This window comes from Lepisosteus platostomus, chromosome 8, assembly GCF_059453375.1.
Source record: "Lepisosteus platostomus isolate fLepPlt1 chromosome 8, fLepPlt1.hap1, whole genome shotgun sequence".
Lineage (NCBI taxonomy): Eukaryota > Metazoa > Chordata > Actinopteri > Semionotiformes > Lepisosteidae > Lepisosteus > Lepisosteus platostomus.
The window spans coordinates 48,141,377-48,161,756 of record NC_142618.1 but is presented as its reverse complement, the minus strand read 5'-3'; the positions used below and the strand labels follow the sequence as shown (position 1 = coordinate 48,161,756).

At 34.6% G+C, this 20,380-nt stretch overlaps 1 protein-coding gene across 2 annotated transcripts in view; it reads right to left on the bottom strand.

Moving 5' to 3' along the window:
- LOC148657466 (cadherin-7-like) overlaps positions 1–14,698 on the bottom strand; it is a 66,510-nt gene extending 51,812 nt beyond the window's left edge. For both annotated transcript variants that reach the window (XM_088643764.1, XM_088643765.1), the window contains exon 1: positions 14,498–14,698. The gene's annotated coding sequence lies outside the window, so the exon portion shown is untranslated. The remainder of the gene's footprint in view (positions 1–14,497) is intronic.
- Between the last annotated feature and the right edge of the window lie 5,682 nt (positions 14,699–20,380).

Below are 20,380 nucleotides of genomic sequence, written 5' to 3'. Positions count from 1 at the left end.
AAAAAACAGATGCAAAATATAAACTCTGTGACATTACCAGATTAACTCATTTTTTTCAATGTGCTCAGCTCTCAAATTATGTGGCAGCCTTTATATTCTGTAAATAATAACAGAAAAAAAAATAAATTTTTCACATGAACAGAACTACTATAGATTTTCTTTGGAAGAATTGGGGATGAAAATTCATAGGAAGAAAGAAAAAGCACAGGAAATATGAAAATGATTACTTCAAGTGTTTTTAGCAAAGACATTTTGAATATTTCCTTGATACATATAATAATATTGTCACTATAGTGCAATCTAAGGAATCTAACGTTAATTAACCAAACAGTTTTTGAATGTGAGCAGATTGTGGCACAGGCTGCCGATTGAGAAGGTAACTAAGAGGTAATCAAGTGGTCATCTTTATTTACTCCAAAACCTCCATATCACCATATTGCATTTGACACTAGAATGATAACAGGTTTGAGCTAGTCAGCAAAACAGGCTTTATGTACAACATGTTGTAACAGGAGCCAGAGCAGGTGATGACATGGTGTGAGTATAAAAGAATTGCCATAGCTTTTGAGGTTTAGCTCAGATCAGAAACAGGTTTCAGTCTTGAAGTTTCAGTTGGTGCACCAATACTCAAGATAGAAGCAAAATTAAAAAAACAAAACAAAATGGCTGAAGACAGTTGTCTTGTATGCACAGGAAGCTCACTTTACCATATTATAATTGCTTTGTCACTACAATATAGTGGGAAATACTGACACAATAAGCTAAACAGTTTTTGAAGAGGGGCAGTTTTCAGTACAATACAGTATATATTTCACCACAAAGTTATTGACTCAACATGGATTTAGGAAATTGGTGTGCAAATTGATAGCCGATTTTGATATTGATTATCTGTACAGCACTAAGTTCAAATTGAATCGGTACAGTAGTTCCCAAGACAGAGGCTTTGAATTTACTATGCTACTAGAATTGGATTTACTAAGTCTGGGTGTAATCTCCCAGTTTTATTTTCAAAACTTTCTATTGAAATTCTATTGAATGAGAACAAAATGTGGGTGAAAAATAATCACATTAACCTGGGAGGTCTAAATATGAAAATGGTTTGAAATCTGCCAAGCTTCATTTAATTTTTTACAGTACTTCCCGGGAATCATGAAATAATGGTCAGTTGGCTATCTTAGCTCTTGCAGGTATCACATTTAACTGTTTTAATTGTATCATAACAGGAAAGATATAAACCAAGCTGATAGTTAATTGACCAAACTATTTTTGAGTAGCAGCAATTTACAGTTTTGGTTGTATAAACACATGATAATGGACAATGATGGCCTATTGTGGACAAACAATATTTTCACAGCAACCTCTCAGGTACTGTACCATTGGCTGTTCATAGAATCATAAACCCTGAAGTCTACATCAAGCTATACATTCCTTCTCAGGAATTTGAAAGTGTATTTCACCCTTATAGGCTTGGCTTTACTGTGTCCTGCTACATAGATCAAGATCTTGATTGAGTTGTGTTTTGTGCTACATACTTGCCTCATCTGTCCGACTGCACTTGATACTGTACATATAGAGTTGACCAGTTACCTGGTCCTCAGTTAGAGACAGTGTGGACTTTGTTTGGAAGCCTTTATATTGTTCTGTTCTTTCTGTTTGCATATCTCTGAAAATTAAACTGCCAATCGCATTATTGTTTTTTAGATTAAACATGTTCTCAAAGTATTGTCATTAACTTCACGTAATCACCAGAAACTGAAAAACTCAAAAGAACTCTATATAAACAAATAATACAGATTCTCTGAAACACACAATTACAAAAGTCTCTATTTTCTACAAAACGACTCAGTACTAAATCTATAAATATGACCATAACAGAAAACTAAATCTGAAACATCACAATAAGTTGAAACTAATTGGAATTGTATTTGTTAGCCCCCAAGTCATTTAGTATTTTTCCCTCAAGGTCTGTGTCCTCAATGTTTAAATATAGCAAAGACATTTTGACAAAACACTTTATTGTAGTGTCTAAGGAAATATGTTGCAATCAGCATTCCTCTGTCATTACACTAATAGTCAGAGTGAGCAATGTGATATTTAATTCAATTGCAGTCTGTCCTACTGAAATGCTAAAAAAAGAAATCATTCCAAATTTTCCATTCTGTCATTTTTGGAATTCGTTTATTGCTGTGAAATCACAAAATGCATTCATGTTACAATTGAATTGCTTCAAAAATGGCAATTTGGAATTGATCAATCTTTAAGCATGTTAGCTTAAGATTGTGCTAATGGTGATCTTTGAATTTAAAATTCAAAATACATGAGCATGCAATTGACAATACACTGCACATCTGTTAATTTGACACTCTTAAATTGTTGTTTCACTGACGAAATATAAGGGTAAGTGTTCTTGAGAAAACAAAGAAGAAATCAGTATTTGAGGATGGAATACTGTGACTAAGGTTGCATTTTATCAAAAGTTTGGACATATAAGGGAAAGACCCCTTTTTCATCAATAAAATTCCACAGGAAGCCTTTAAGTTTTTTTTAACTTAATGATATATTTGTAGGTTATGTTTTTGAAGCCTGTGTGTAACATTCTATACTTGTTTCCATTAAAAGTCCCCTCTTAGATGTTTGCCTCATCTTGAGTAGAGTCTATTTTTTAGAGTTTATTTGCATTTGCAATGGCATTTGTTAACATGACTAGTTAACTAACTATATCAGAATCTGCAGTAAATCACTGATAAAGATCACAAAAAGCAGTGGTCCTAAAACAGATATTTGTGATTCTTAGCTAATTTCTTCATACCTATTGTTATATTCACCCATTATGTGCTTTCTGTCTATTTTACCCTTTAACTAGTTCTATGTCCAAACACTAATTACCTTGAATACCTGCCATCTGTATGTTGAGAATTCATGAAGCTCCTTCTCAATATCTTAATATAACATGTTAAGTTTTCTTGCCAGTTACTGTTATTGCTTGTTCAATTGTTTTTTTTTAGGTTATGGTGTTATTGTGAAACAGATTTCTATTATTTTTATCACCATAGACTTTGGATTTTTTAACATAGCTTTTGCTTAGCTTTATTTGTTTATGATTGGATATTGGCTTGTACAGTAGCAGAAAATACTGTAAGTGCCACAAACCACCACACAGTGAATCTTTTACTTCTTTTCTCACTGCAAACCCATGGTGTTAACAAGACAGCTCAAATGGAAGGAGTGCAGATGTATCTGACATTGATAACACCGCAAAGTCACAGATGCCTGGCAATCAGCAAAGGTCTCTTTTGTGTTTCAAGCTGAGGAAGCCCTGATGGACCATAACCCTTCCTCAGTATGGTGATACTCAAGCTTTGTACATTTCTTCATGATTCCTGATCACAAAGGACCAGATTCATACCAGCAGTCTCTAGGTTACAGAGCTTAATCTGCATTTGGACCCAAACAGAAACCCTTAATACATCAGACACTCAGGAGATCAGTACTATATTTTTTTCTTAGGCCTTTGTTATTTTTAACCTTCCTTATATGCCTGAAATGCATTTTAGCTACAACCATAACAGTCTAGAGATAGATGGATTCTGCTGTTGTTGTATTACATCACTTTCATGCATGTACATAAAGTCCATGAAAATGATACAGTGACTATAGGGACAAACCAAACGGAAAGCATTATGGTTAGCTGGATGTCTTTGATATATGGAAAACAAGGCATTAAGGAAGGAAAACAGCAAAGGTTGTCATCTACGATTTACTGCTCACTAAATTTTATTACCTTATACCAATATTAAACTATAGTTCTGGGTAGGTTTGAATAGCTATGTTAATGTAATGAGAACAGCTGCTTCTTTTCATCTTTAATGCATTTCAATATACTGTTCTCCCTTTTGTAGATCACCTTGTAATTTAGCATTTCCTTTACATTACTTCCAGATTACTAAGCATTGTAATTTGAAAGCAACGGAAAAAAAAAAACAATGACATAGACAAAGAACCATCCCATGAAGGGCATGGAAACTATAACTCTGAATTAATATGCTGTATTACATTACCACAGAGACAGAATCAATCTCATTGTTTCTGGTAACACTATTCAAACCTGAAGGGGGAAAACATATTGGGATGGTTTTATAATGCATTAATTTTAATCAATTATAAAAATCATTACATTACAGAAACTAAGTCATTATATAATGCTGTTTAGAATATGTGACGCTATAGAACTAATGCATTTCTTCTACCAGCTCATTTCAGGTTAGTAATTTCTTAGCATGTTAGCATGCTGGCATCAGCCTTTATTATTAATAAAGAAACAAGGATAAAACCTCTTTTGCTCATTTTGTGTGTAATTAAATAACATCATTGCAACTGGGGAGGGGCAAATGAGTTTCATTTAACATTTTCACTGCTCAGCTTGATTGCCTTACTCAGAAGTTTTGGACGAATGGATATTGTTTTGCTATATTTACATACAGTAGCTGTCTGTCCTTGTGCTAAGAGGCAAGCAAACATGGAGGAAGACACAATAAGATCAAAAGGAATCCTAATAACTTCCTAGCAAAAATCAAAGAAATTTTGGAATTTTCTAGGTCTAAAATAAGTAGGCCTCTGAAACTCACTGATTGTGGATTTCCAATATCTGTTAAATTGATAAGAATCCAAATGCATAATTTGGCACAATTTGTTTACACACGTTTGCACAAAAATAGGGGTAAACATTCCTGTTATGTTCAAATTGTGCAATATACTGGTGAAACTGAATTTAGAATATTGTATACAATTCTGGTGACCTTGTTACCAAAATATATCACTGCATAAATATCTTTCATTAACACAGACAGTTAAAAGCAAAACATCTTAATCTTAATCTAAACATCCAACTCTTAAAGCTAAAACACATTCAGAATGCTTCAGCTAAATTTCTCATTGTTCTAAATGGCAGGACCATATCACTTCCCTTCTGTAACGATCAGTTCTTTCCGGACCCTATGCGGACGACACAATCCGACGGAGTGGGGAAACACTAGGGAAACGTCATGCAGGAAAACGGGGCTGAAGACAGGGGGGCGTGTCCAAGGTGCGCTGGTGCACGGGGGAGGTGTGGCCGAGGCAAACAATCCAAAAGAGTAGTCCTTAGGGAATATCAAAAAACACACGAGAAAGTCCAAAACCAGGAGATCCATCAGAACAAGGAATTAAAAACAAGAAGACCGGGTCGGAACCGGCAGACAAGGAACAGGAACAGGAACAGGAACAGGGGTTAAAACCTTAACGGGACCAGGCGCTCCCAGGTCCCGGACTCGCACGATATGGAAATCAGATGCAGAGCCCGGATGAGCGTCAGCGCCTGGCTTTTAAGGTGGGCTGGGAATAGGAAACAGGTGCACAGAATAAAGTCTCAAGTGAAAGGGCTGGAGCACCCTTAAGGAGGGGGGACTATAATCGTGACACCTTCTTTTTCTCCTTATTATTGACATCCAATCTACATTCAGATAGAATTTGAAAACTTTACCCATAATGTATAAATACCTTTAAAAATAACCTCATTCTAATTGGGTGGAGATTTTGGTCCCTTAAGCTGTTTCTCATTTTCTCAGGACCGCTTTACTTGCTGTCGCATCAAACTACACATAAATTATTTGGGAAATATGCTTAAATTGTATACAGTTCTGAAATCTGGGACTCACTGTCCACTGACATCAGGAATGACACCAGACTACGTTTCAATAGATTTTTATTTATAATGTATTTTTTAAACAAGTTTCAATTAATATTCTTTATGTACCGCTGTGTTGTTGTATTTGTTTTGGAACAATCATGTCTTAGGTGAAATGTCATGTTGTTATCAAATATTTTCTTTGCACTGCTCATTTTAACCTTGTTGGTTTGTCCTTATAACTTTAATAACACTCTAGAAAATGTGGTCATCTATTTTTTCCATCTGCCACTCTTACACAGTTTTATCCTGTTGCCTTTCCAAACTTTGTTTTTGCATTATTTCACCTTGAATTTGTCTCTTATTTTTCTCTGTTTCTTTCCAGAAACCTTCCCTTGTCCCTTTTTTTACATGTTAGGAGTGTTCCTTGAAGACCTTTTATGTTTTGTTTCCCTCAGCAAGGTGAAGGTGGTTCAAAGAGGCCCACTTTCAGTTTTGTAAATCCCAAAGCAATATGAAAGTTCTTTGTGGTAAGACTGATGGCACACATTACAGACTAAAAGAGTTCATGTTGCTCCAGTCACACTGTGGGAGTAATTAATAGAGCGCAAATGATGCTTAGAAGCCGTTGCATAGATTCTGAGGGAAAGTAAAACAACATTTTATGTGGTGTTGTTTTAATGATGTTAAATGAATCCTCTTACATGCTGAAGTATTTACAGTTAAATGTTAAGCAGCTTCAGGTGACAGGGTCTGGTTGTTATGGCAAAAGCAAGCACATACTGTATGGAAGCAAGGCAATTAAATTTGAGTAGTCAATAGCAACAAGTCTAGTCTGGGAATCTAAACTGAGAAATAACACAAGACCTTGTGATTACTAAAGTAACAACACTTTCAAATCGATATCATATGGGAGGGTCTTTGTTTTTCTCAACATTACAAATCCTCAGAATCTTATCTACTTTTATTTCTATAAGGCTACAGTATTGAAACAAATCATATCTAGCTTAGAGTCTTGCCTATACTTTAGGTTGGTATGCTACAGCGTAAGTTAAATTATTTTGCCCACAAACCACAGAGCTCAACTGCAGATTGTTGTTTTTTTTTTGGTGGGCATCAGAACTCCCCACATTTTTCCTACTCACATTTCCCATCCTTTACTGCAGGGTTTAAGTACCCCAGCTTAACCTTGATTGTACCTGTACACACCTGGGCTCAATTACTTCACTGGTGGCAGCCATTTTGGCTCAGTGACTACCTTTAGCCCACATAAGAGCTAAAATGGTGAACTCCTGTGGAAACCTCAGAGAGAAACCTCGTCTAAATCTTTCATTCATGGATGTATGATGTTTCATAGTCTCTAAAACACTTCACTTCATCATTTACAGTTCTTTTGTTATCTCAAAATTAACCTTAATATTTTTTTTTTCATTTCATTCATTTTCCCTCATAATGGGATGATGCAAGTTGTTTTGTAAACCTCCCTTCTTTTTTAATATAAATGAATGTATGTTTATGTTTATGATGCTTACCTTTGCTGATGCCCTTCTCATTCAGACAAACTGCATCATGTCTGTAGTGTAGCTTTTATCACTGAGAGATTTCCAATGGCTAAGGAAGCTGAAGAAATCTTCAGCACACCATGTTCTCAGAGATATGTATAGGAAGGTTAATATTTAGTTTTGTTCATCTTTGCATATAGTGTAGATAATAATCCTGAGAAGACCAATGATTTGATCCTACTTGAAACTGGTGTTGAATGCAATTGCAAAGATGTATTGAGTCTAAAGAGAAACCAGAATCATGTACATGTAAGGCCACAGTGCAGTCTCTTTACTGTGTTTGTGCCTGAAACCTGAATAGAATTACTGTAAGTGATCACAAGTGTTTAAGTGGTTCAGTAGCTTGGTCTCCACTTTATGTGCTATAATTTTATTAGGATATAAATATTTTTTATGATAGGGGAAATTGCTGTAGTTTACAAGATGCCAGAATGAAACTATTGGGTGATGAATGATTAATCAAAGAACACACAAAAATAAATAAGATCTTTCTTATCTGAGGCTATAAGCTTTGCAGGAAATTGGTCTAAATAGAAATATGTAAGTCTGGTTTGGTGCAGTAAATCAAACATTTTAATTGGTAGGAACTAGATTGCATTTTTGAAACACATTGTAGGAGGTTGAACTATGATAGCATGAGTATTCATTCTTGAACCAGAAGTGGTTGTGTTGATCTGATCTGGGTATGATTACCATTTAAAAATGTGATAGAGCAACACACAACATCCCTTTAACCTTGCATATTGCCTGTTCTCTTTCCCAGATCAAAATGGCAAAATGGCAAAATGACAAAACTCTGCTACAGTATGTATGCAACTAGAAGAAATCCTTTTCACTTCACATTGCAGCCACTGAGTGTTAGTGTAATCAATCCCTCAGGTGATAAAACGGCATTTAAAGGTGAGGCTGATGACTAATTCTGAAGCCTGTATAACTTGCATTTCAATTCTGCCAGTTCTTACCCACCTCTTGATTTCCGAAAGCACTGTATGTTCTGACTGTTTAAAATTTGACAAAAAATAAAATTCCTATTATTTTACATATAAAAGCTAAAGACTTGTTCCTGAGGTCTAGAATTTATACTATTACACAATTACTATTACTCACTGTGACTACCTCATAAATACCTCATTGTGATTATTAGATCATTTAACTGTGCAATTAAGGTATTGCAAATGCCTCTCTCACCCTTTTTACACCTTTCTATCACTTCAAGTCTTAGAAAATACTAGAAATACTTTCCTTATTTTTCTTAGCTTTTTTAACTCTTGAAGCACCGTTAACGTGATCTTCTGACATTATGTCATAAATAAGATTTATATTCAGTGATAAAAATTACTAACAAGGTAGGATCACAAGAGACACACTTTTGTTGTATGTGTATATACAGTAAGTATTTAAAACGTACTTAATTGTAGCAAATGATGTATAGAAATGGAGCATTCATAGAGAACAGCAAGTAGTGCTGTACTGTATATAGTTTTGATGGGTACATTTTGTTAAACTGGCTTGCTATACCAGAAAATAATAAAGACATCGCTCCTAAAAGTCAGAGGGCATTGAGTGTTAATATTAAATAATTTTTTATTCTCCTTCACAGCTTAGTATTAGGTTAGTGTTTACACACTGCATGGCACAAAAGATGGAAGGTCAGATGAACCACAGAGACAGTCATCATTCCATCAGCTTGTAACCTTCTAAAATTGTTTTTGCTATTTTTGCTGTAGTCAATTCAGAAACTCCAGAAGTATGAAATGTCCACTCCCATATTTTATAAAAATGCTTCAGATACCTTTAAGAATGCATACATAAATGTCTGTTAGAAACATTGTAAGAATTAAAAAGTTAATGAGCCTCAAGAATGGCACCCTTCAATCAGTGAAACAATCTGCAACTTTATTCAGTAGTAATCACCAACTTCACACTCCCTCTGCATTTCAATTTAGTTCAGTGTTCTCCTCTTTGAATTCCCAGATTTATTCATGCCCTGTAAATAATGTTTCTAATAATCTCAATTCCAAAGAAAAACATTGTTTTAATTTCCCTGGGGTATGAGTATGCATATTTTAAAGTCATGCATCTAAGTTTTTAAACATCAAATCCCTTGATGGTACACAGTGGTTTCTTTTTGGTGTAGTTTTTAAAACATTTTTTTTAGTAAACTGGACATATTCATATCTGTCTGCCTTGGGGACTGACATTTCAATTAGTGCTCAATGAATCGTGTGCTAATGAAGGCCTGTCACGAAGCTGCCAGCTGCATCAATTGAAATCTAAAGATAGTGCATTAAAACTCACAAAACTAGTCTTATACCAGTTTGCTTTAAGGGAAAAAACTTGTTTTTTTTTGGGTGCAAGACAACCCCATCATTTACAACACATGCTGCTTGTCAGGGCCCAGATTAGCTCTCATATGGCTGATTCCTGTACTCCTTGATGTCAATGGAGATCATTACATCCTGGCAAGCTTGTGCTGTATTCTGAGAACTATCCTTCTTTTTTAATAGCGCTGTCTCAGTTTGGAAATTAGAGCTCAAACCATTATTACCTCTTTGAGTTATCATTATGAGTAGCATGGATTCTCTGACTAACTAAAGTTGCACTTTGTTAAAGTGTTACGCTACCTTGATTTTCATCTGAACAATGGGGAAAAATATTAAAAAACTGTCACTGTGCAACACCAAAACAGAAAAGCTCTGCAGACTAAATAAACATTTTAAATTTAAATAAACAAATAAATCTGTGTGAGTGGCTTAACTGGACCAGCTTTAATGGCATCATTATTAATGGTTTTAGTTAAATTTGTAAATTGTTATATTTATTAATTTTGTCTTATGGTCAAGTTGCTTAAGGCCATAATTGTAATAAGTGATACAAAATTTATACTATATATTGTATACTGCATATTCAGCCATAGTTTATGAATACAACTATTAAATTAAATGAAAAAGATAATATAAAATCTAATGAATACTACATTTTCAGAACAAGCTGAAAGTACCAAAAATCAAATATTCACATTTTTAAAGAAAGTTTTAAAGAGTATTTACCTCCAGTAAATTAATAACACGTATTGAATTTAAAAGTGAAAACAGTACTTTCACTTCTGCTCATGCTACTTATGTAATGGTAAGTGTATAGTTTACCATAACTATACCATAACATCACAATAAGCTGTTGTGGCAAGAAATATACACCTGTAAATTTTTAAAAGAGTGATGTAGGTGCATATATCCAAAACAATCACTACAAAATAGAGCTTCTATCTTTCTGATCCGTTCCTTTACAAATTAAATGGAGGAAATTAATTTTCTCTGTGAAATCCTACTGTACCTATTAGGGTACTGTTTCAATTGTATTGTTAAAAGAAAGTTTTCCTTAAAGTGAAGGATTTACAACAATATTGTTATGCTTTTTAAAGTACTGGTAGACAAACCTGGTAGAGATACTCTATGTAGAGGTACAGTACCTGACTTGAAAGCACTGTAATGACTTTTGAGTGCTTTTATGGGGTACATTTAAAAATATTTCAGTTATAGCCAAAACATACAGAGTAAGCTCATTTTATTAATTTTGATTTTTTTTCAAATATTTCAGATTAACAAAAAATACAAAGTACAGACAGTTAAATCAAATAAAATGCTTGAAATGCCATTGAAAATGTAAAATGTTTTTTTTCAAAAAGTGGTTGTAAATCCTTTATAAAGTATGCTTTTATACACATATGAGAACTTTACATTACAAAAATGATCCAAGTTTCATGCAGTTAAGTTCTTCCAATTAAAACAGGATAACACAATATATTGATTAGACTTCCATACAAATGTTTCAGAAAAATGTTTTATTGCTATGTTATATGTTAAGGTTGCAAGAATTAGAAGTACAATTACTCCATTTAACTTTGTCTTCACAAATGTTTAGATAACAAGGACAAATAGACTTGCTTTTGACCCCAAGGCTGTCATTTATAAGCACAAGATTAAGGTGCTTACAGCAAAATAATGTCTACCTTACTGAGTGAAAAAATGTGCCTTCAATGGACCCCTCTGGGGTCTGCAGATTGAAGAGTGTTAGTAACAGTTACAATGAAAACAGCCTAAAGCTTTTTCTGCTACACAATCAGACAAGCCATTGTTTAGGACACATTAGGACCATTTTAATTGGTCGTTGGGGAAGCTGTGATGGGAACAGGTTTTACAGTTCTGCTTCATGAAACAGTGACACCCACTTCTCTGAGTCAGACCATTATCCTGTCTTCACTAAACATCATATCACCTCCAAGTCACATAGACAAGTTTGATTTCTTTACACAGGAGAAGGTTCCAAGTTTAATTATTTGAAAGCTTTTGATCAAGTAAAATCAGATTAATTCAAATACTGTATATCCATACAAATGTGGTCTGTCCAAATTTAAAATAAATAAGTAGAATGAAAACTTTACCTATTTCATACTGGAGAAATTCTCCTCAGCTACACTATAATGGAAGAAAACATGAGATAAGAAACAAATAATTAATATTAATTCACTAGTTCACTTAAGACTCATCTGTATTATTGGAGTCTTAAGATTTTATTGCTCACAAAACCCTAAATAAATAACATCAATCATTTGGGTTGCACAGAGGCATAGCAGTTAGCACTTCTGCCGCACAGCTCCTACTGTAGGTGTGATTCTGGTCTGAGAATTTGTTTCTGCATGGTGTTTGCGAGTCTTCATGACAGTACGTTGTTTTTTTCCATATGCTCCCACAGTCCAAAGCCCATGACGTTTAGGTTAATTGGTATCTCTAAATTGTAGGCATAGAGGTTAATTTCTCACTGAAAAGTAGAAAGAAACAAATAACTCTTCTTCAAGTTGACAGAAAGCTCAGCAGTTGTTTTTCTTTTCTTTCTACTTTTCAGCATGTACAGTAATCAATCTCTGCTTGTTCCTTTGCAGCTTCCCATTTGAACATTTCTAAACTGTCCCCCACACGTGAATGTGAGTGCATGTTTGCCTTGTTACAGGCTGTCCCATCCAGACTGTCACAGTAAACCAGTTTAAGGTCTGGTTTACTCTAACAATGTGTTAGACTTTGTGGTTATTAAAAATGGATGGATAATAAATAAAAGTTATTAATTGAAGTTCAAGAGAGATAACAACAACATGTTAATCTCACACAGCTGTGCTTAATCACAATCAGTAAGGAAATTAGCTAAATATATCAAACACAGACATCTCTCTTTGCATTCATCTCAAGCACTCCTCCTCCACCTTGCAGCTACTGTACCTCTTGGTTAACGTATCTCTGAGGTTCAAGCCTCCTTATCCTATGGCTAGGAGCCTATGCATTAATCAAGCAGGTTAAGCCACATCCATTGCAGCAAAAAAAACAAACATTCACAAGTATCTAATTCTTGGACATTGTTGTCCCTCTTGAAATTATGTTTACATATTATAGATTTTGTAGAGAATGTATTTTATTTTTTTAATGTAAAGCTAATATAACTACCTGAAATATTAGTTTATAGTACATATGTTAAAGGCTCTTCATTGCATTCTGTCAAGACTCCAAAAGGTTTGGGCATTTAATAAGTACAACTGAAGACAAGACTTCACTCATACTGGCGATAGTGTGGGACTTTCTATAAAAATGAAATTGGAGATTAAATGCATATAGTTTTAAGTACAAATGGAGAACTGTATCAGATGTAAAACACCAAAGGAAAAAGCAGAGGTTAATTCTACCCTATAAAAAGAAAAAAAATATTTTGGCTGTGAAGCCTTCTTCATACCTGATGTTTTCAGCAAAATTAGAAGCAGTCATTGCAAGACTTTAAATCCATCCATTTTTTAACTGCTTCTTCCCATTCATGGTTGTGGGAGAACCAGAGCTTATCCCAGCAGCAATAAGTTGGGGTGCAATCCTGGATGGGATGCCAGTCCATCGTAGGACACACACATACAGTAAACACAGGCATGCACACACTCACACCAGGGTAAATTTTCCAAAATGTCAATTATCCTAGGAGTTTTTGGGAGAAAACCCATGAAAACACAGGCAAAACATACAGTACAAACGTCATGCAGACAGTACTCCCAATCCAGAATTGAAGTCTATCCCCATGTGGCTCTTATCACTGTGATTTCCAGTTTAAGAGAAACCATATTGTCATTATGCTTTTATACTTTAAAAAACACAATATTCATTCTGAGAAATCAACAGTGATGCAACATTTCTAACAGAAAATTATTTTATCGAAAACTGACCAAGCATGCCCAGGAATCCGACCATATGTGTGCAATAAGCTTCTGAGCTTTGACATAAATATCAGGACAAAAAACAATAACTCATTCTGTAACATTCCACCTTTCCTTATGAAGAACTTATTAAGAACTTCTGTACATTGTAATTTTAAACTAGAGGTTTCGGCATGCTCATTCTTACAGGGACTGAACTTCAACAGGAGCTATGCTTTAGTATCTTGTGGCAAATATATATATTTAATTACACCGTCATACTGTATAACTGTTCAATATTCACTGAGACATCTTCAATGTACAGTATTCTTGTTAAGCTTTTAGTTTTGATTGTACTGGGCAAGAATCAAAGAGATGAAGCCTTGTAAAGAAGCTGCATTTTACATTGTGCTTTTGTAGGATACCATAAGAACATAAAACCCCTACATATATAAGTAAAAGCAGGAAATCCCTTTAGTTATTTTTATATTAATACTAAAAATCATCTTCAGTAATAAGCTAAGCAGGCCTTTACAGACAAGCAGACATTTTCATTGAGACTTGTTTTTCAAAAGCCAATGCATTCTTTTCTACAATAAGATCTAAGGAGAAGCTTAGTTCATATTAAATTCATATTTAATTAAAAACTTAAAAATGTAAAAAAATAAAAAAACTTTCCTAAATTAAGATTACTAAGGCTAAGTGACATCTCCTAAAGATTGTTTACATGATTTCTTGAAAAGGCCTGCTTGAAACAGGTGCCAAAACAACACAACCAAATTGCTACACAATATTTCACCACACACATAAGAACAAACAAGGGGAGGCAATACAGCCCATCTAGATTGTTATTTCTTCATTAGACAATAACCTGTTCCAAGGTTTTTACTAGAAATATTAATACCCACACGTCTGTACTGCTTAGATTTACTCACACATTTATCTTCTTTCAATTAACCTTGTTTGTTAAAAGCATGTATTTTAATCCTTGCATTTAAACAATAGGCAAATGAGTACAGTATATTCAATCCTCAGTTGAAATGAACAACTTACCTTGGCGCCTTTGCAATTCGTTAAAAGGCAAGTGGCCCATTATCACTACTGCAAAAAGCATACTTTATTTTCAGTACAGCAATCTTCATATAAGTTCTCAGACTGAGGGGTAATCACCAGTGCTAGGCAATGAAGCTAGAAATGTGCTGTGAGAAAACTGACTATTTTCTTCCACAATGCTAATGCATAGCTCTCCCCCAACCACCCCAAACTCTTTTCTTTTTTTTCTTGAACTCCAAGGAGGCAAATCAAACACAGGCACTTTTGTCCAGGAGCACATCACAATCCTGCTGGACATTCACAGCCTTCATTATAATGCAGACAGTCGAGGCATGGAAGTACAAATGGATTTTTTTTCCTTCAAGAACAATAAAGTACTTATTAGGAATATAGCTGGTGTGGCAAAGATGGCAATCTGTCTTTTGCAAAAGTATTTTGTAAGTAAAAGGGCACAGTTTCTGTTTTGACATTGGTCATATGGGACAAACGAGCTGCTTCTTAAGTTACATGAAAATTATGCGTCATCCGTGACCTACAGATTTGACTTTATCAAATTAATTTTAACAGGAAATACTGTACATTCAAACAACAGAGAACTCCATGACAGATGTGCATGTTTATGACTTTAGTAGGAGAATTATTATCCTTTAACATAATTGTTTTCATAATAATTGCGACTTGTTTTTACATGTAAAATCTACGTATGAGTTAAATATGAAAGAAATTACATTTTGTGATTACACCGGTTTTGTTCAAATGAAGCACTGTGTCATCATCATGAAGCTCTATGTACTTTAAGTATGACAATGCACAGTACTACTAGAAAGAGTCTCTATAGCATGCTAAAGCCACAAATTAGTGAGGTGTACCCCAAGGTGTTGATGGTATAGTACTTCATGAGCTGCTCATTCAAATAATATTACTGTACATTATGAAATGTTGTTAAATCCACTTTCCATTTTATCTTAGTATGAATAAACACCTGTTTCAGTATAAAAATGTTTTTCAGAAAAATGCATTCAACAGCAGCTTTAAAATTTATTCTGTTGGCTTTAGTTTTGTGATTAATAATAATAATAATTTTAAAACATCTTTGCGATATTACATGAAATTTTCAAACTTTCTATATGATTTAAAACATCCATTGAGCAACTATTACTGTTTACCACAGTATTTATGGAAACTCTCTGGAGAATAAAATATAGATATTTTGGATATTTTGAGTATCCAAAATATTTAAACAAAATTGTACTGCTCTTTTTTAATGACCAGAAACAAAGTATAATTTTAATGAAAAAAATGAAATATGTAGTACTAAATATTAAATGATATTTAACATCTGTTTCTGTTCTGATACAGTACATTTGCTATGATAACTTGACTCAAGCCAACTGTTTAATTTGAATGTGAACAGCTGATAGCATAATAGCAGTTAGGATTTTTGGGAAGCTGCGATTGGGAGGGTTGTGTGTGTGATAATGTGTACAAGGTGCTGCTAGGAACACGTATTTGCTAAATTAAAATTGCTTTGTTTCAACTGGCAAGAGTTTTGGCATTCATCTCTCTCCTGTCACCTTTTGCTGTTGTCTCATAGGAGTGTATAAAAGGGCGCCCCACCTCATTGTCGAAACAGAAGTATGGCTAGTGTGACTCTCATGACTGTTCATCTCTGGTCAAGCACCTGTTTTCCTGTTTCTGATTCGCTATTTTCTCTTTGAGATATTTAAATATATCTACAATTAGAGCTAGAAGCTTGCTTTAGTCTTCCTAACACATGAAACATAAAATTGTTTAAACTGCAGTTTTCTTACAGTATAGTAAGAGTATTAGCATGTAAATCTTTTCATGAGAGGAATGATTTGAAAAGCTCCATTTGAATCAAAAAATTGTATGCATAGTACTGTTGGTGATATCAATTTTTTACAAGGCATTTGTTGGGTTAGTTTTAATAAGTAGATACAAGATGGATGATGATGTCCAAGACGATTGTGTACGAATTTTTTAAAAAGGTGGGAGTTTACTGTCATTGCCAATTACATAATAAGAAAAAAAATGTAAGAAAATAAACCAAACTCTTTATAAAATATTTAGTGTCTATAACTTATAGTATAAGTTTGAATACTAATAGCAATAAAGACATACATTTATTTACTGTATATTACATATAATCTTGCTGTTTCAGGAGAGCATACTCACTATGACAAAATCCTGTCAACCGCAAAATCTGATTAATAGAAGTGTTGCTCTGAAAAAGTACCATGACTTGCCAATTGTTGAGGTGCTAATTCATATTCAAGTTCTTATCCCAAAGGAAATCTACCATCGCTGAACTGAGATCTCATACATTTCACGATCAACATTTACAATAAATCTCCATCTTTTTGAAGGAAATACTTGCATGATTAAGACAAAAGAAAGTTGGACCAGGGTGTATGTCAAAAACATTTTGATTCCCCATTATTTTACTCACTTCATATTAAGGTCAGCTGAATTGAACAAGTGCAAATAAAGACATCAAAACACAAATAAAGATTGTTGTAATTCATGTGTAACTTACTACCTATGTTTGCTCCCATTATTATTAGCTTGGCCTGCTCTGAATAAGAGATTAATTGAGTGAATTACTCATCTAAGAGATTGAGTAGAGATATTACAATGTTAAGATCAAAAGTGAGAAAAATATCCTACTTTTGGGGTTTTAAATTAGCAGAACAGAATCACAACATGTCATGTCATAGTGGAATCTTTTAGGTAAAATTGAAACACTATCAAATAAAAATGTACAAAGCAATATTAAACATTATGTTAAGCCAAATTTGTCTCTTCTTGAGCCACCTCTCCAGGAGAAAGATAAATAAAGAGATAGGGCACGCTACATGCAACCTTTCTGATGGCATTGAATACTGAACTGTGTGATGCAAAAATAAAAAAGACAAGAAGAGTACGTCCTGTCAGGGCATATCATCCACTGTGCCCATTTCTAGGGTTGATTGGCTCTGGCTCCCTTCGTGACCCTGTATTAGATAAAGCGGTTAGAAAATGGATGGCTGGACTGATGAGAAAGTTAATAGCAGTCAATGAAGAGTCAACCACCATTATAATAATAATTTTGACTAGATATACTAGATCTGCTTATAAGACATTCATATGATGTTTAAGCAGCACATTTAGTTTTATATAAGGTTAGAATTTCCACAATTTCCAGTGTGGTGGCCTTAAGACATGCTTAGATGCAATGCAAATGATGAACATGCTCTAGAAAAGGCAATTTTGTTTCCACTCCAGTAATTCTACTAAAATAAGATTTATTCAGTTACAAAGCAAAACAGTAGATTTTGTAATTTAATGAAGATTTTGATTTTTATATTAAAAGTTAGTATGATAAAAAGTCATGGTTAGGTCAAGAAATGTTTTCATTACAACAACTTTGACAATAATTAAAAGCTAGAGTAAAAGGTGAGTTTTGATGAAGTATTTAAAATTGTTGACAGACTTGAAAGATTTGATATGGGCTGGGAGATCATTCTGTTGTCTCAGAGCAACACAACAAAAAAAGGCAAATAAACGTTAGAAACTGAAAGAAGGCCGACATCTAGAGATGGCATGCAGGTGCAAAGAGAGTTAACTGGTTGAGTCAAGAGCCAAACCTTATAATCACTACAGGTTTGGCAGCAGTATTTTCAAAAAATCCAAAGGAGGTGCAAGGAACCTGCACAACATAATATATTTTCATGCATTTTCGTTTAGAATCTGATTGGCTGAGTTTTGAACATGCCTTTAAGTTGTTAAATAACATGTTTAGATGCACCAACAAGCACTGCACTACAAGAAGAAAGCCTGGAAAAGACAAAAGTACACTTTAGCCTTTTCATATCAGCTTGGTACAAAATTTAGGAAATACAAGCAATGTTGCAAAAATGAAAGAAAAAATACTTTCATAACACTACAAACATGAGCTCCAAATGCAAAAACTGTCAAAATTCCTGACCTTACATGCCAGCAGGGAGTATATGAAGATTTATTAGTTAGTAACAATCTGCAGAAATTACCATGGTAATCTAATAGTGGCATTCAGTTGGTAGTATTTTAGCATAAATCATTTACAGTATTTACCACACCCAGATAAGATACACAATTTCTCAATGCTGTAGATGCCAGAGACTGTGATTTTATTTGCTTTGACTTTAATTTGTGAAGCTATCCCAATGTATGGAGAAATCTAGCTTGTACAAGAAGGGTCAGGTTTGAATGATGATCTAAAGGCTTTGGTGAAATATTGATCTGCTGCAATCCATTGTCATGATCATCATCCGTCCTCTTAAGGGGACTCTGACCCTTTTGTGCTAAGTTCATTATCACTTTCACCTGCCCCCTTGTTCCATTCTTTATCTAAACCCGGTGCTCCGGAACCTCGGGGCTCAGAATTGGAACACGGACGTCTGGAGGCCTGTCTAGCATCAAGTCGCCCTACATCCGTAGCTTGAGGGCTTAGGCTTCCGATCGGGATCCTGACCGAGCTGAGTCTGGGGCTTGGAGCGCCTGGCCTCATCAGTCTGTTTTAACCTCCTGTCCTGTTCCGGATTCCGCTCCAGATTTTAACGTTGTTCGTCTTGTCTTGGATGGATCACCCAGGTTTGGATTTTGGACTGTGCCCGGATTTTCTGATTGGACTTCCCTGGACTTTTTTGCCTGTGCTCCTCCCTTGCCCCTGACCACTGTCAGCACCGCCCCCTGTTTGCCATTCCTCCCTTTCCTAACTGTGTTTTCCCCGTAGCCCTTTTCCAGTCACTTCCGGGTTATACCATCTGCACAGGGTCCTAAACTGCACTTCTTTACATCCATAGTCCTGGCATGATAAGAGCTGTTATAAGAGAGAAAAGAAGCCCAATGCAGAATCTGGTATGATTGAAAATGTCTGGGTCTGTGGAGCTTGTATGGAGATTTCATCATGTTGGGCACTGGAATCTATTTTCTGGAAGAACTTGTTTTCAGGGTCCTCCAAAATATATTTCCATAAATGGAAAGAACAAGAAAGAGGACTTCAAGGTCAACAGGGCTTCTTTGATAATGCAGACTGAGACATACAGTATGAGAGAGATGTACAAGAGAAAGTTCAGGAAGGTAACATATACTGTATACTGTATTTAGCAGAGTGAATGTGGGACAGACTAGGATTGTACCTTCTGATTTTTATATATGTAGAACATATTCATACAGGAAGAATACTAAAAGGTTCTCTGAGTTCTGTGTACATAAAGAAATGCGTTTGATTTGGTGAAAACTACATTTGTTACAGGACAATTATTCTGTTAATAATCTCACTGCCTAGTGTAGAATTGATCACATTTGTTGTGTGTGGAATGTTACAAAAAAAAACATTAAAATAATCCCTGAATTTCTTGACAAGATTAGGATGATTTTAAATTTAAAAAAAAAATGTATGGTGGCCCTGAAGTGCAAAGGACAAGCAAATAAAAACTGTTTTGCAAATAAAAAAGCGTGGAAGAGAAAATAAATAAAAAGTGAAGATGCATAATCTTACAAAATAAGGACGTACATATTAAATAGCATGATCATGTAAACTAGAAAACTAGAATGTGCATTCTAAAAAGAATGGACGTGCAAACTTTAAAGAGAGGGCAATACAATCTAATAAGAATGTGCCAAAAATAGGTAGGCAGGGATTTGACAGTGATGAAAGTAGTTACCTGCATCTGGTTGGAGGAAGGAGCATTCAGTCACTACAATAATCTCCTGCCTCAGGCTCCTAGTTTAGCCAGGTGAGACACATGAGATGAGTTTGCTCATTGTGTGTTTGTGTATTAAAATAAATAAAGTAGTAGCCTACATTTATAGATAATAATTATTTGATTAATATAATTA